Source organism: Diabrotica virgifera, chromosome 1 (assembly GCF_917563875.1).
Source record: "Diabrotica virgifera virgifera chromosome 1, PGI_DIABVI_V3a".
In the NCBI taxonomy this organism is placed as follows: domain Eukaryota; kingdom Metazoa; phylum Arthropoda; class Insecta; order Coleoptera; family Chrysomelidae; genus Diabrotica; species Diabrotica virgifera.
This window is the reverse complement of record NC_065443.1, coordinates 251,473,426-251,490,332: the sequence shown is the minus strand read 5'-3', so window position 1 is coordinate 251,490,332 and position 16,907 is coordinate 251,473,426. Positions and strand designations below refer to the sequence as shown.

Below are 16,907 nucleotides of genomic sequence, written 5' to 3'. Positions count from 1 at the left end.
GGGAAACCCACTTACTGGCCAAGTGATGCAAACAGAATCCCGGACCTCCTAGATTTTTTCATATCCAGAGGTGTAGCAACAAATTTTATAAAAGTAGAGGATGTAGAGGAGCTTATATCTGACCACTCTCCAATTCTACTAACAATTACTGAGCAAATTGTTATCGCTGAAATGAAACCCGCGTTAACCAATAAGTTTACGGACTGGTAAACTTCCAATCAGAAATGAATGAGAAAATTGAGTTCAGTGGATTTATTCAAACGATAGAACAATTGGAACAAGAAACCAAGCTATTTATGATAAACATCCAGCAGGCAGCGTGTAACAACACACCTATAATCCAAAGAAAAACAGTAGGAAACAATTACCCCAAAGAAGTTAGAGTCTTGATACAGGAAAAAAGAAAGGTTCGGAAGGTATGGCAAAGAACTCGAATTACAGAAAATAAAAATAAGCTAAATAGGCTCACACAACAGCTGCAAAGAGAAATATCGAAAATTAAAAACGAATCAATCAATAAGTACCTGAGAGAACTAACTGATGATGAATGCACCGATTACTCCCTCTGGAAGGCTGCCAAAAAGGTAAATAAGCCAGTTCAGCATATATGTACCTCCTTTACGAAAAGAAAACAGAACATGGACAAGAAATCCCAAAAAGAAAGTGGATGCGTTCGCTGATTATTTAGAAAACATATTTCAACCAAACGCTGGGGAAACTCATGTAGATGATGAACGAATAGCTATTGATTCTGTTAACATACAACTGACTACTACAAAAGAAGTTCAAAAATGAATCAAGAACATCCATACAAAAAAAGCGCCTGGATTTGACCTGATCAATGGTGAGATACTAAAAAAATTACCTAGAAAAGCCATAGTAAAGCTTACTACACTAATAAATGCATCTATTAGGCTTAGATAATATATGTTCCCATTCTTTGGAAAACTGCAGAGGTTATAATGATACCCAAAGTAGGACAAGATAACCATGAATTAACACCATACAGGCCAATCTCCTTACTATCCATAATCTCAAAGGTGTTTGAAAAATTACTACTACGAAGAATGAACCATATAATTGAACAAAAAAATATTATTCCAACACACCAATTTGGATTTTGTGATAAACACTCCACAATTTACCAGATCCATCGAATAATAACTGAAATAGAGAAAGCATTAGAAGGGGACAAAATTTGTTCAGCAGTATTCTTGGATATCGCAAAAGCATTTGACAAAGTGTGGCGCGACGGTCTGTTAATGAAGCCAAAGAAAATATTTCCTATGCAACTCGTTGAAATATTGCAGTCATACCTACACCAGCGAACATTTAGAGTTAAAATGGAAAACGATTACTCTGAGTTAAAGCAAATAAATGCAGGGGTTCCGCAAGGTACCGTCCTTGGACTAATACTATACCTTTTGTACACATCTGACATTCCGGAGAGGGAAAACATCCAACTGGCCACATTTGCTGATGATACCGCAGTCCATACAATAGGAGTAACTATAGAGGAATCTACGATTAACTTACAAAATGCAATTAATGGCATAGAAGGCTGGTCCAAAAAATGGCGTATAAAGTTTAATGAACATAAGTCAGTTCATATTAACTTCACTAACAAGAAAATCAATAATCTTCCAATTATCCTAAACAACAACGTTGTTTAAATCTCGACGTCAAAATAAAATGGAAGGAGCTTAAAAAGAAAACTGAACAGTTGAAGATAAAGTACAAAAATATGTATTGGCTAATAGGTAGGTACTCTCAACTTTCCATCCAGAACAAAGTACTAATTTACCAACAGATATTGAGACCGGTGTGGACCTATGGCCTACAATTATGGGGCTGTACCAAAAAAAGCAATTACCGAAATTTAGAAACGCTCCAGAACCGAATATTAAGGAATATTGTATGTGCTCCTTGGTATGTTCGGAATGACGATTTGCGTAGAGATCTTAAAATCGAATCTATTCCAAATGAAATTAAGAAAGTCGCCAGGAGACATGAAGAGAGGCTCCATAAGCATCCCAACCATGAAGCACTTCAGCTTCTTGTCAACGAACCCCAGATGCGAAGGCTCAAGAGGACTAAACCGTTCGAGCTCGTGTAATGTGTGAAGTTGTGCCGGACTTAGTTAGTGTTGTGCATTGTATTGTAGCCACAATAAAGACGTGAGTGAAAAGCAGAGTCAGTGCTGGGCTGTGTAGCCACAACAAAAAAGTGGGCATTTCATGTAAAAAAAAGCTAGTATGGACCAGGTGACATCTAGTTTACAAACATTTTTAGGGAAATTAGGTTAAAGAAAAAATACTGATTAATCTTGTAGATTAGGTGTATTTATAGTGTTTAAATAAAAAAAAATGTAATGTTTTTCCGAAATCTATTGAAATATAATAATTTTGAACGAATTGATAAAATGTCAATCATTTACAATAAAAAACACTTTATCTTTTAGTCCAGAAAGCCACTGCGCATCCGCTAGGAAAAATATTCTAATTCGGATTTTTTGCACAATCTTACTCAAAAAGGACCCCTTTTAACAAATTTGCATGTTGCCAGGACCAAAAGTTGGTAAAACATTTTTTAAACGTTTTTTGATTGTTTTTTCCTAAAATTATTTTTTTTAGCATGGAACAAATTTTTTTTAGGTTTTTTTGGATCATTCCAAACAGAAAAGATCTTTAGTGACTTTTCTCTAAAGTTGATAGTTTTGACATATAAGCGATTAAAAATTGAAAAATTGCGAAATCGGCCATTTTTAACCCTCAAAAACTATGTGAAAAACTGAAAATTTGAATGTTGCCAAGGTAGGTAGATATTCTTTAAACATTGATTGATGAAATCCCTGAGAGCTTTTTGCAATACAATATCAAAAACCCCTTTGTTTTTTAATTGCCAATCAAGCGCGCGTGACACTATTTTCCACCGTTACATGTGTATACAGTATGGTGCAAATGAAAGGAATACATTCGTTATTTCGTAAACCGGTAACTTTAAGGAAAAATCAAAAAACAGGCCGTTTTTTATTTTTAAGTTATGATATTGTGGCATATATAGTATACTAGTGACGTCGTCCATCTGGGCGTGATGACGTAATCGATGATTTTTTTAAATGAGAATACGGGTCGTGTGATGACTCATTTGAAAGCTTCTTCAATTCTCTATTCAGTAATATAAACATGTACATAATTATTTATACAGGGTGTCCAAAAATTTTTTATTAAATTAAATCATTTGGCAAATTGACAAAAAAATTAAATTATTGGACACCCTGTATAAATAATTATGTAAATGTTTATATTACTGAATAGAGAATTGAAGAACCTTTCAAATGAGCTAACACACGACCCCTATTCTCATTTAAAAAAATCATCGATTGCGTCATCACGCCCAGATGAATAACGTCACTAGTATACCATATATGGCACAATATCATAACTTAAAAATAAAAATCGACCTGTTTCGGGATTTTTCCTTAAAGTCGCTGGTTTACGAAATAACGAATTTATTCCTTTCATTTGCACCATACTGCATACACATGCAACGGTGGAAAATAGTGTCGCGCACGCTTGATTAGCAATTAAAAAACAAAGGAGTTTTGAATATTGTATTGCAAAAAACTCTTCGTGATTTCAATCGATGTTTTTAAGAATATCTACCTACCTTGGCAACATTCAAATTTTCAGTTTTTCACATAGTTTTTGAGGGTTAAAAATGGCGGATTTCACAATTTTTCAATTTTTATCGCTTATATGTCAAAAACTATCAACTTTAGAGAAAAGTCACCAAAGATCTTTTCTGTTTGGAATGATCCAAAAAACCTAAAAAAAATTTGTTCCATGCAAAAAAAATAATTTTAGGAAAAAAACAAACAAAAAACCTTTAAACATTTTTTTACCAACTTTTGGTCCTGGCAACATGCAAATTTGTTAAAAGGGGTCGTTTTTGAGTAAGATTGTGCAAAAAATCCGAATTAGAATATTTTTCCTAGCGGATGCGAAGTGGCTTTCTGGACTATTTTAACTAAACTAGTATTATGTATTTATTAAGCTTTAAAGGTCTTGAATGCAAGGGTTTTACCTGAATTACATAGTTTACAGTGGAAATTAAACACATCAGACAACGTTTAATGATTCTAATTTAGTTTGTTACATTATGCTCCGACTATCATTAATTTTTTACTTGTGGTCTAAAAATTAAATTAAAAGTTTGAGCTTAATTGACAATAATTTTTATAACACCTAAATGTTCAAAGTGAGAGCTCTACCATGCATCGATACGAGGAATCCGGTTGTTAGTAATGCCATAGTTAAATAATTAATTATGTCGGATAGTTTCTGCAGCACCAAAAATGCGTTTCTGTAATTCAGCTTCTGTTTGGATTTCATGTCGGTTATCATACACTAACGATTTCAAATGTCCCCAAAAATAAAAATCCAATACATTGAATTCAGGACTCACGGTGGTCACAGAATGAGTCCATTCCTACCAATTCCACGACGGGGATAAGTAGTATCCAGAAGATTTTTCAGAGCTTTGGTAAAATGTGCTGGGGCTCCGTCGTGAAGAAACCACTTTTGACGTCGCGTAGTGTTTGCGAAGGCACGTCTTCAAGAAGTACCGGCAAAACATTTTGCAAACAATTTCTATGCCTCTACATTTATTTAGTGTTCTGGGTAATTCATAAAATATTGCACCCTTTCTGTATCCTTTACAAATTCCTCATTGTTAAGAAATACCGGTTCTTTTGGAATAAAACTAAATTACCCCAAATATTTAATGTTAATAACATCAAACAAACCAAGGGGTGAAAAAATGTAAACACTAGCCATTTGGTTGATATTTAAATTTTTACTCTACTACCTACCAGATACAAATGACCTACAAACCTACTATTTTAAAATGTGTCAACGGTGTTGCCAGACTTCAATTTGCATATCCAAATGTATTTTCTTTTTTGGCCAAACGGCTAAATTTAGAAAAAAATGTTTTATGACTTTTTTGCTCTACATTGTGCCTTCTATCTATACCTTTAAGGAACGCACTATTTTCGGGGACACCCTGTGTTTTCTATACGCACTATTTTTTTCTAATATTTGCCTATTGTAAATTTATCATAAATTAAAAATGAATAACCATTTTCAATTTCAATGAGAGATTCTGAGAGAGAAGGTTCCCATTGTTTTCATTCTGGTGGGATGTAGAATAGCATTATGTTGTTTTATGTGCCATTAGAGTGAAAAGTTAGTCTTTTTATCATAAATTGTTCACACATGGCCTTAATTTGAAAATTCAAATGGACGAGCACGAGCAGTCACTGATAGTGACTATTATAGACTATATTGATAAGAAACACAATAGCATCAAATTAAACTAAAATATACAAACTAAAAAGGGGTAGTTCCCTGGATTGGCTGTATACCTTATAGTTAAACAAACTGGAACATGAAGTAAAAACCACTTCTATGTAAAAGGTATATTTACTAAAAATTTTTGGAATCCCAATGGATTCAATAAAATGAGTTCATCAGAACGTTTTCAAACCTATCGGTCCATCATCAGTGATCTAAAATCAAATAAGTAATCCCACTATTAAAATTAAAAAGATGGTTGAAATTGTGAAAGTTAAAAAATGTGGTTATGATTACTTACTTGAATACTTGCAAAATAGCCCCAGAACCAAACAATGGTTGTGATTATAAATAAATCTACATTATGTTGAAATAAATTTAAAATGGCTAAACGCCGATGTTAAAGGATTAAACCTCTGGGAACATGGTGAAACTCTACCCGAGGACCCAGTCAACCATCTTCAGTCAACGATGACTACTAACTGTCAAAGCTATGTAAGGAAATGCTTGATGTGACATTGACAGTTAATAATTGCATTCCTGAATCACATTTTCTACTATCAGATTGACTTTATCCTAACTCCAATCTATATAAAATTTTTTAATTTTCACCTACATCCAAACAATAATTTCCCTACTACCTATACAACCATCAATACACATGCTGTGGACATATAAATTTCTTGATATAATAATATCCCTTTTCAAAATTTAAAACTTCTTCTATAACACCACTTATTTAATTTTATTTCTGTTATTACTACTAATCAGCTCACTTTATCATATTGTAATTTTTTGATCAGGTTAATTTTATTTGATACAGTCAATTTGTAGTTACCTACAGTTAAAATAATTTTATTTTGTAAAACACATTATCTTTTAATTTTAAACAACAATAGATTTAATTAACAGACAATTTCAGATATTAAAAGCTTTAACATATCTTCTTCTGGATCATGACTTTGTTTTTAAAATTCCTAGAAAATCGACTACCTTCTTCCTTAACTGTCAATGTCACATCAAGCATTTCCTTACATAGCTTTGACACTTAGTAGTCATCGTTGACTGAAGATGGTTGATTGGGTCCTCGGGTAGAGTTTCACCATGTTCCCAGAGGTTTAATCCTTTAACATCGGCGTTTAGCCATTTTAAATTTATTTCAACATAATGTAGATTTATTTATAATCACAACCATTGTTTGGTTCTGGGGCTATTTTGCAAGTATTCAAGTAAGTAATCATAACCACATTTTTTAACTTTCACAATTTCAACCATCTTTTTAATTTTAATAGTGGGATTACTTATTTGATTTTAGATCACTGATGATGGACCGATAGGTTTGAAAACGTTCTGATGAACTCATTTTATTGAATCCATTGGGATTCTAAAAATTTTTAGTAAATATACCTTTTACATAGAAGTGGTTTTTACTTCATGTTCCAGTTTGTTTAAAATATACAAGAGTAAAAAGAAGGGAGACGAATTTGGCATCGACCACAGACTCACGAGCTCAACGTTCTCCTTCTTTAACATCTTCTTCTTCTTCCTTTACGCAAGCAATTTTACCTGTTTATTGGTAGGTTGTTGCCTTTATGGAAGACTGTCACTCATCTTTTGCGCACTGGGCCGATACTTATTCAAGCAATTGGTGATTTGCCCCTTGCTATTTGAATAACTCCTTGTGTCCTCCATTCTACTCATGTGATGTGATTGCTTCATTCTTTTTTTAATTAGTGCCTTCCTTTCATCCATGATTAGATTAGTCATTTGCATAAGGCTTAGTGAATCTTATTCCATTGGTGTATCTATAGGTTACGTAAGTTGTCCGTCTATTCTGATCTTAATGTTTTGATCGACGTTTTCAGTTGTTTTTAGCGGTATTTCTTTCCAGTGGAATCTCTTTATTATACAACAGATTTATTACATCTTTAAGCCTCAGTGGCGAAGCGTCCATGTAACCACTGTTACCATTGGTAACAGTTACAAATCTTACAAATAAATATTTTATGACTACTACGAAATAATTCCATTTATATTTTTTACCAACAGAAATACTTGTTAATAGTACCTAATTCAGTAAATAGCCAACTAGACGCACGAAAATATTGGCGAGATATGTGAATCCATGGCACGTTATCATAATATTATTATGCTGTTACCAATACTGGCACCATGCCCCGCTAACTCTAATAAAAAACATGTAATCGTATTTATTTTCCTTCCGTTTAGTCAGAGGCGCTGATGTCGGCATTGTGATTGGTGGAACATGACTTTTGACAAATCCTGCGCTATCTGTGAATCTGTAATCTGTGTTCGTGTTCGTTCGTTCGTTGTCGTTCACTTATTTTATATGGTCGATGGTCGGTTAGGTGATGTGTTTGGTGTTTGTGTTTATTTTGTGGCACCATAAAAAGCTGATATTCAGTCGTGTTTTTTGATATTTTTGTTATTTCATAATCGAGTACCTTTTTAAAGGTAAGTTTTTCTGATTGTAGGTACTGTTTATCCAACAGTTTTAAAATACACATTTTATTTCGCGTTTTGTTGTTGGGTCTAATGGCTGATCAGCTGTTGTGTGCAGCCGATAAATTCAACAAGTAAACATATATTTAATAGAAATTAAATACTCATATTTCTTTGTAAAATGTCACATTATTGTATAAATAAATAATTAAGAAACAAAAGTTTTTTGTGTTTTACCTTTATTGTCCACTTGAATAAAATAATATTAAATATTCGAAGTACCGTATGGAGGCTATGATGTACCTAGCGTGGAGGCTAGATAACGCTACCCTTCCTATCCAATCAACAGCAAGAACGTTTAAAATTTCACACCTATCATGTCGAAGCTACAGACCACTTATGTGGAGGCCAGATTTGTAGTATCCTTCCAATTTTCCAGGTGCTGAAATACGTGACATATTTTTTGAAGGGTAAGATCGCATTCTACCAAATCACACAACACTTTTTTCTATGACTGGCACTGGTAAACGGTACGCAGGAGAAACCTCGCTATCGGTCGGGACTAGCTCTGAAAATTTTGAAGGACCGACGGGTCTAGAGACGGCGCGCGGGCATGCGGTGCATATCGTATTGTTATGGTATTGTTACCATTTTGAAGAATGGTAAAATGTTGGTTTAGTATGTTTAGTACCTATTACAGATTACAGTGTGCGTGCATTCAAACATGGAAGAGTGTTGCTACGTATTGCGTAATTGATCAACTACTTGAAAAGTCATTCTACTTGTATATTTTTTTATATATTATTTTAAAGAAAAAAATGATATTATTGAAAATGGAAGAATTAAAATATAAACAATATTTTTCAAAATCTGTTCTTTTTCCTACTTGTTCATTTTTTTATGTTAATTTTATGGTAGAATAATATGTTTAGTTTGTTTATTATTTATTGTTATACCTGTTACATATACATAATTACATACATATAATTTGGGAATAGTGATTTGTTTAATTTTATCCCACAGGATTGAAAACAAAAACTTATATTTGGGCGGTTCAAAATATTTTTTTAAATAAGATTTTTTTTACATCTGGTTTTGGTAACACTTTAGAAAAACTCACGCGTCGCCACTGTTAAGCCTACTCTATCAAATGCCTTCTTCAAGTCGATTAAACTTAGGAATGCGGGTCTATTTTATTCTTATCCTTACTCTATAATCTTTTTATGACCAATATTGCATATGTACACGACCTTCCCATACGAAACCCTTGTTGCTGATCTTATAAGTTTATGAGCTGATTTATTCGTCCTTAAAAGATTTTTGTTATTAGTTTCAAGATAGTGTTTAGCAAATTGATACCCTTTAATTTTCTGGTTGTTCCTTATCGCTCTTTTTGAATAATAAGATTATTTCGCTTGTTCTCCATTCTTCCGGTATTCTATTGTGTCTTACAATATTGTTAATTAATGTTGTCAGTTGATAGTTGCCGCCAAATTTTTTAGATAGTCCATCCATGCATCCGATGTGTTTCAAGTATATTAATTCCTTCACCTAAATCTTTTGACCTTTTATAAAGCGCCATCTTTATTTTTGTAAATCAAAAAAATATGCTCCAGTTCTTTTGCTCCAGTGCTCACTGTTAATTATTCTATAAGTGCCTTTGTGTAATTTCTTATTCTCTTGTAATCTTTGTATATTGTTGTTGGTTGTCGTTCTTTCGGTAGTACTTACCTATATTATTTCTAATACATACTTATATAATTATTAATTAGTGAAAAAGAAATTTTCTTAGTGTTATGAATATTCTTATAATTTGGCAACAGTGCCGGATTAAGAATCTTGAGAGGACCGCCTAAAAGGAGGACTTCGCAGATCGTGCCGTGACGTCACCACCCACATGTGATTTGTGCTGTTGCTGCTTGATTGTTTTGGTATAACATAACATAACCTAAGAAATTATTTTTTGGCGGTCTGCTGTTGATTCGTATTTTAATAATTGTTGTGGGTTTCTTTCTTAAAAAATAAAGGAAAATGGGAGTGTTTTGCCGTGAGTGTAATAAGGAGTTTCAGACTCAATCGGCACAATAGAAACGTGCATACAAAGTATGCAAACTATATAGAATATGAAACTCCTCAAAGATATTGCTGCAAGGAGTGTAACTTTTTTTCAATTTTAATAAAGACTTAAGGCCCCGTCTCACCATCAAATAATTGACAGTTATTTGATCAAACTTGACAGTTAGTGACACAAAGTGACAGTTAGTATGTATAGTTTGTGTCACTAACTGTCAAGTTTGATCAAATAACTGTCAATTATTTGATGGTGAGACGGGGCCTTTATGTGCTCATTTATTGGAGAAACACGACCATGTTTAGACAAGGCGAAAACGGCGGGTTCGAAGGGAAAAATATTCCCATGAGATTTTTTTACATAATCACATTCGTGAGACATCCCAGAATAAGGGTCAAGAAGTCGCCCAAGTGAAAAGTGGGCCAATTTTTTTTTTATTTTTTTTAATCAAATGGCAAAAATCAATATTTTTGGCCCGAATAATTTTTTCCTTAATTTTTTGGACCATTCTGGACAAAAAAGGTCTCTTATAATTTTTCTCTAAAGTTGATCGTTTTCGACTTATAAGCAATTTAAAATTGAAAAAAACGAAAAATGGCGATTTTCAAGGCTTAATAACTCGGTTAAAAGTTATTATTATGAAAGTCAATATATGGCTAAATCAAAGTTTGAAGTCCCCCCTACAAGATCCTGAAGAAATTTTTGGCATTATTTTATTACTAAGCTGTTATTTTTAAGTAATAATAATAAGCGCCATGCGCGTGTGCGGGGCTGTAAATGCTGAGTGCGAGAGAGAAGCTATTCCAGCAGTCCAATTGTGCATCTTAGTCGCACTCACATTTACAGCAGCGTCAATACGATACAACCACTCATTGTTATTAATTAAAAATAACAGCTTAGTAGTAAATTAATGACACAGATTTCTTCAGGATCATGTAACGGCGACTTTAAACTTTGATTTAGTCACTTTCTGACTTTCAAAATAATAATTTTTGACTGAGTTATTAAGCCTTAAAAATGGCCATTTTCGCGTTTTTCAAATTTTAACTTGCTTATAACTCGAAAAAGATCAACTTTAGAGCAAAATTATTAGAGACCTTTTTTGTCCAGAATGGTCCAAAAAACCTAAAAAAAAATTAGTCCGGGCCAAAATATTGATTTTTGCAATTTGATTAAAAAAATTGTTAAAAAAAATTGGCCCACTTTTCTCGTGGGCGACTTCTTGAACCTTATTCTGGGATGTCTCACGAATGTGATTATGCAAAAATATCTCATGGGAATATTTTTCCCAACGAACCCGCCGTTTCCGCCTTGTCTAGTTACAGAATTAGTGAATCTTCCAGTTTAAAGACTTAGTTTTAGCTAAACTCAGTAAATTGTATTTGTTATTGTTATTAAATAACAATAACAAGATTACAATTTACTATTTTTCTGACTCTATGTAAGCTTTGTCTAGAAAATTATAAAATTTTCAGTAACAATAAAGCACATTTCAATTCTATTCTATAATAAATTATTTTCTTTCACGTTTTTGTTTTATTCTACATAATCTCTCGTTAATGTAACTCTGCAAAATTTCTTCATGATAATTTGAAAAAAATATTTTTTCGACAAATTCAAATGTCGCTTTTCAATCTATTCAATCAGAAATAGCGACCCTAACTGAAAATAAGGTCACTTTCGACTTTATGTTTGTCCCATCGCATTCGGGTATACAAGGAAATAAAAGAAGCAGATCAACTAGCTGTTTACTGGAAAGTGCAAGCAAGGGACAGAACAGAATGGCGTAGAACGCTTGAGAAGATCGAGGCTCTTTAAGGGCTGTAACACCAAGATGATGATGATCAACTAGCCTGCTCGACATCCTTCTGCCAGGACTCCATTCATATTAACGAGGTTTCTGCTTATGATTTGAAGTCAGAAATAAAATGTAATGGGTTAAGTGTGTGGCAAAATAAGTGGAGTACATCATAAAACAAACTCAAAGAAATTAAACAATTAGTGAAACCGTGGCTTCGGCCAACAGCGGATAGACCTGACCAAGTGAAAATAACACATTTGCGGCTGGGACACAGTAACTTAACCCATAAGCACTTCTTTACGCGAACTGTGCCACCAATATGCGAAAATTGCCAAACAAAGCTCTCTGTGAAGCATATATTAATTCAGTGCAAAATATAGAAGCTACAATAAAAAGCACAATATCCCAAAGTATATAAAGGAAGCCTTAGGAGTAAACATGAATGTAAGTTATATAAAAGACACTAGATTATATTGTCAGCTATTGTAATTTTACCTGTATTATGTTTTTATGTCGCTAATATCCCTTGTGGTTGCAGCCTAAAATAAATAAAAAGAATATTTGTTTCTATAGAGTAATACTAAGATTACTTAAAATATCTTCAATTTGTGTAAACTGTTTATCTTGGCCTTTCTAAAAATTCTTAAGCATAAATTATGTTATTTTGTTTTTATTAAATGTAATTTTTTGAGCAGAGTTATCAAATATTAAATTAGATGTTGGATCATAATTTGAGAATACAAACCTATAGTATGTAGCTAGAATGTCAGATTATAGATGCTCATGATTCTCAAAAATGTACCTTGTAAAAAAAGGATACAAAAAAATACAAAGTTATAAAACAATAAACATCTAAAACATGTACTGGATGTATAATAAAATTCTCAAAATTTTCAATAAATATATAGGATATGGGAAGACTGACAATTTCGTGATGCTTCCTGGATATGTTTTATATACTTTAAAATAATACTTTTATACATATTTTTTGTGCGAAATATAAATAATTCTGTATTATTGCTGTTTAAATTCAAATCGTAGTAATGGGCAAATGGTAGTAATGGTAACAAATATCTGTTACTTGTACAGTCTGATTATCTACTGACGCTATTTTTAATGAGTTCACTAAACCATCCAAACTATCCACAAATACATCCTTTTTGTATATGGAAGAAGAGGTTTTGTATTTTAGCCAATGTAAGTGGAACACACTTGAACTGATTCAATTGTTATATCGCACAGAAATAATCCATATCATACACACAGAGAGAGAGGGAGAGATCAAAATGAAGATAATTTTGGAGATGTTTTCTAATCTTATAGAATATTTTTGTGTTATGGGACATGGGGAAATAGAAAAATGATTAATATACACCTATGATTTTTTTTATTATTTATTTATTTGTCATTTGCAGTTTAATTTTTAAATTGAATAGATCCACTTCCTATCTGTGTCTCCCTTCTACCCTTTTATCTGGCATACTTCTGTTGTGCCCTTTCCTCATCTTTTTCTATGTGAAGTTGTTGAGCTATGTTAAATAATGGCTTTGTTCTTTCTTGCATTATCTACTTTATTTTATTATTGGTAGTTTCCTTCTGGAAATTGCTTTTTTTTCTTAAAGAATGCGGGATTCCATCTACATGATTGCAATATCTGTAATTACATTTTTTATTTAGAATAAATTCAGACATAGGTATATGAGAAAGGTAGGTAATAACAAATATTAAAATTAGATTTTATTCCCGTTATTGGATTCTTCAATTTTGCCATATTAATTATACAGAGTGTAACGAAAATACAGGTCATAAATTAAATCGCATATTCTAGGACCAAAAATAGTTTGAATGTAACTAACTTAGCTTAGTACAAATATGTACATAAAAACAGTTACGGCCCTTTGAAGTTACAAAACGAAAATCGATTTTTTCGAATATATCGAAAACTATTAGAGATTTTTTATTGACAATGGACATGTGACATTCTTATGGCAGGAAAATCTTAAAATCTCAAATTATAGTGAAATTTGTGCACCCCATAAAAATTTTATGGGGGTTTTGTTCCCTTAAACTCCCCCAAACTTTTATGTATGTTCCAATTAAATTATTGTGGTACCATATTAGTTAAATTCAATATTTTTAAAGTTTTCTTTTTTCGATAAAGCAGTTTTTATCGAGTTGCGGCTTCTTTTTTAATATGTTTACATAAAAACTTTATGGGGGTTTGATTCCTTTAAACCCCCCCCAAATGTTTGTGTACAGTAGGAAAAATTAAAGAATACCCATTAACGAACATGTAAAACACGCTGTATTTTCCTGTCACCGTGTCACACAAAAAATTGGCCAGCGCAAGTACTTGTAATAATTATTGTTACATGTACTTGCATTGGACAATTTTCTTTGTGACAGGGTGACAGGAAAATACAGCGTGTTTTATGTTAGTTCATGGGTGTTCTTTCATTTTTCCGACTGTATGTTCCAATTAAACTATTACTGCGGTACCATTAGTTGAACACAGTGTTTTTAAAACTTGTTTGCCTCTTTGTATTTTTTCAATAAGGCACCTTTTATCGAGATATGGCTTCGTTTTTAATATGGTTCAAAATATACCTAAAAATGTAAATCATAAATAAATTTTCATATTATTACCAAGTCTCCATAATCGTACTTACCCATATACAAATATGTCAAAATTATTTGTTTTCTGAACGTCTGCACTCAACTTACTGTGTACCGGTAGCTTTATAGCCTATTAGAGTGTTTTATGTTTTTGCGATTTCCCAAATTACTAGGTTTTTCACTTTTGATGTCAAATATCTCTGGATCCTTAGATGATAGAAGGTCCAAATTTTTACAGTAGTTGTAGATGGACAATATCAAGTGCCGCGTAAAGTTTTATTGCAAAATGTGCAAAAACAAGTAAAATAAAAAATAAAATCTAAACTTTTTTGGGTTGTTTTGTAGGAGTATTTTAAAAAATTTTAAAATAAAAGTTTCTTTCACCCCAACTTTACAAAAATTTACGTCGCACTAAAATGTAGTTTCAAAATAAAAAAAAGAATTAGGTCTCTAAGTGCTTTGGTTACAGATATATGTGACATAATGTTATCATTGTCGTTAAATGGGACTTTGGGTGCCCTTAAGATACTACTGCCATAAGAATGCCACATATCCATTTTCAATAAAAAATCTCTAATAGTTTTCGATATATTGGAAAAAATTGATTTTCATTTTGTAACTTCAAATGGCTGTAACTTTTTTTATGTGCACATTTATAGTAAGATAAGTTAGGTTCATATTAAATTTATGACCTGTATTTTTGTTACACCCTGTACAATATTAAAAAATTATTGTCTTTTGATATAACTAATTGGTTTAGTCCTAGCCTACTATTCAATATAGGTACCAATAATTGGATTGGATTATATTTATATAATATAGTACGAAAAATGAAAGATTACCCATGAGCGATCGATCATAAACACATCTTTTCTATGTTCCAGAAAATAATGAACTAGTACCAATACTGTAAGGACTGCTTATAAGTATTACATGTACTTACTTTGGCCATTTTTTTTTGTGACAGGGTGACAGAAAAATACAGCGTGTTTTATATGTTCGTTCATGGGTAATCTTTCATTTTTACTACTGCAGTATTGTAAGGCTTTCAAAGTTTTCCCAACATTAACAAATTTTTACATAATTGAATAATAGTCCACTTTTTCTGTTTCATTAGCTATGATCCTATCATGTGTTTATTTAACTTTTCTGTGTCTTGTTATTGATTGATGTTTTGGGGGTCTTGTTTACTTACATATATAAAAAGTTTTCAACTACATAGGTAATATAATAGATATATTTATATATATTTATTTAAAACTGATTAACCTCTTGTTCAAACTCTTCAGTAAACTTAGCATTATTTTGTTTTTACTTCTTCACCAATTCATATTTTTGAATGTTTTCTTTTTAAAACAATATTGTTTTCTGATTATTGTGTGTCTACTTCATGATTTTATATAATTATTTTTATTAATTCTGATTTACATACTTACATTTCCTTCTTCCACAATGAAAATAAAATCATGTTGATTATTATTATGTGAATCGATATTTTATAATTTATTAGAAGTTGCAATAAAAATAAACACAAAAATCAGTTTAATTAAATCACCAACATTGCAACATTTGACTTTGACATAATTGGTGACGTTTGACGTCACTCCTCATCTGTTACGTGTGACGTCACGGCACGATCTGCGAAGTCCTCCTTTTAGGCGCTCCTATCTTGAGGCCCCTAGGCAACCCAAGCTAGGAGGCCCATCAAGAAACTTTTATCTTTTCCTTCCAAAACCCCCTGATAACCGCTCCATCTCCGAGCGGCATCTCTTTGATATATTAATATTAGTGGACATTTTGTAGATTTAAACTTAAAATTTTTGTTTAATTTTGTAAAACGTGTTGCTTAAAGAAAAAATATACAAGAAATACATCATAGTCAAGAAACGATTTATATAATTTTGATTAAATTTTGCAATAACAATTTATTTTAGTCTTTTTTTTTTTGTCATAGTTATCCATAAACGAACGATTCATTTTAAAGTATAATAATTTTTCTAATAATGAAATAAAAAGAAGGTCGTAGAAAAAGCATAGTATTCTACTCACATGTAGTGGCTATTACTCACTCTGATGAATAACGACACTCGCCTTCGGCTCGTATCGCAAACTTCATCATCGTGAGTAATACCGTAATACCCATCATCACATGCTCGTTGATTGATATGCCATTACTTATTACATAACTAAAAATAAAAGAATACCCATGAACGATCACATCAATCACTTATTTTGTATTTGCTGTTTCTTTTTCATAAATAACAAACTAAGAGATAGATATTAATAATCTGAATAATATGTGATTGATGTGATCGTTCATGGGTATTCTTTCATTTTTCCGACTGTATGTAATATAATTTTGGATTAACTATAGTTTGAGTTTTCAAAGCCATATAACTATTATTCTACTTCCAAATTTTCGAGCACATCATTCTCAATAGCCATAATTGAGGAAAATGCTAGTATATTTTGTGCCACTGTCTAACGGTGACAGTTTTTAATAATTTTCATTTTGGAAATGACCGTTCGTCTGTTGCATTTGTAATAATTAGCGTAAGATAAATCTTATAAGCTACTGACAAATTTCGAAACTTCGATT

The 16,907-nt window shown here is 32.0% G+C and overlaps 1 protein-coding gene and 1 long non-coding RNA gene across 2 annotated transcripts in view; one reads left to right on the top strand and one right to left on the bottom strand.

The window, feature by feature from the left end:
• Nucleotides 1-16,907, top strand: part of LOC126879083 (cytochrome P450 9e2-like) — an 86,786-nt gene that overhangs the window by 10,880 nt on the left and 58,999 nt on the right. The window lies entirely within an intron of this gene.
• LOC126879089 (uncharacterized) lies at nt 13,176-15,914 on the bottom strand. Its single transcript, XR_007695967.1, has 2 exons — nt 15,745-15,914; nt 13,176-13,346 (listed from the first exon to the last, which is right to left on the bottom strand). It is a non-coding gene; the product is annotated as an uncharacterized LOC126879089 (long non-coding RNA).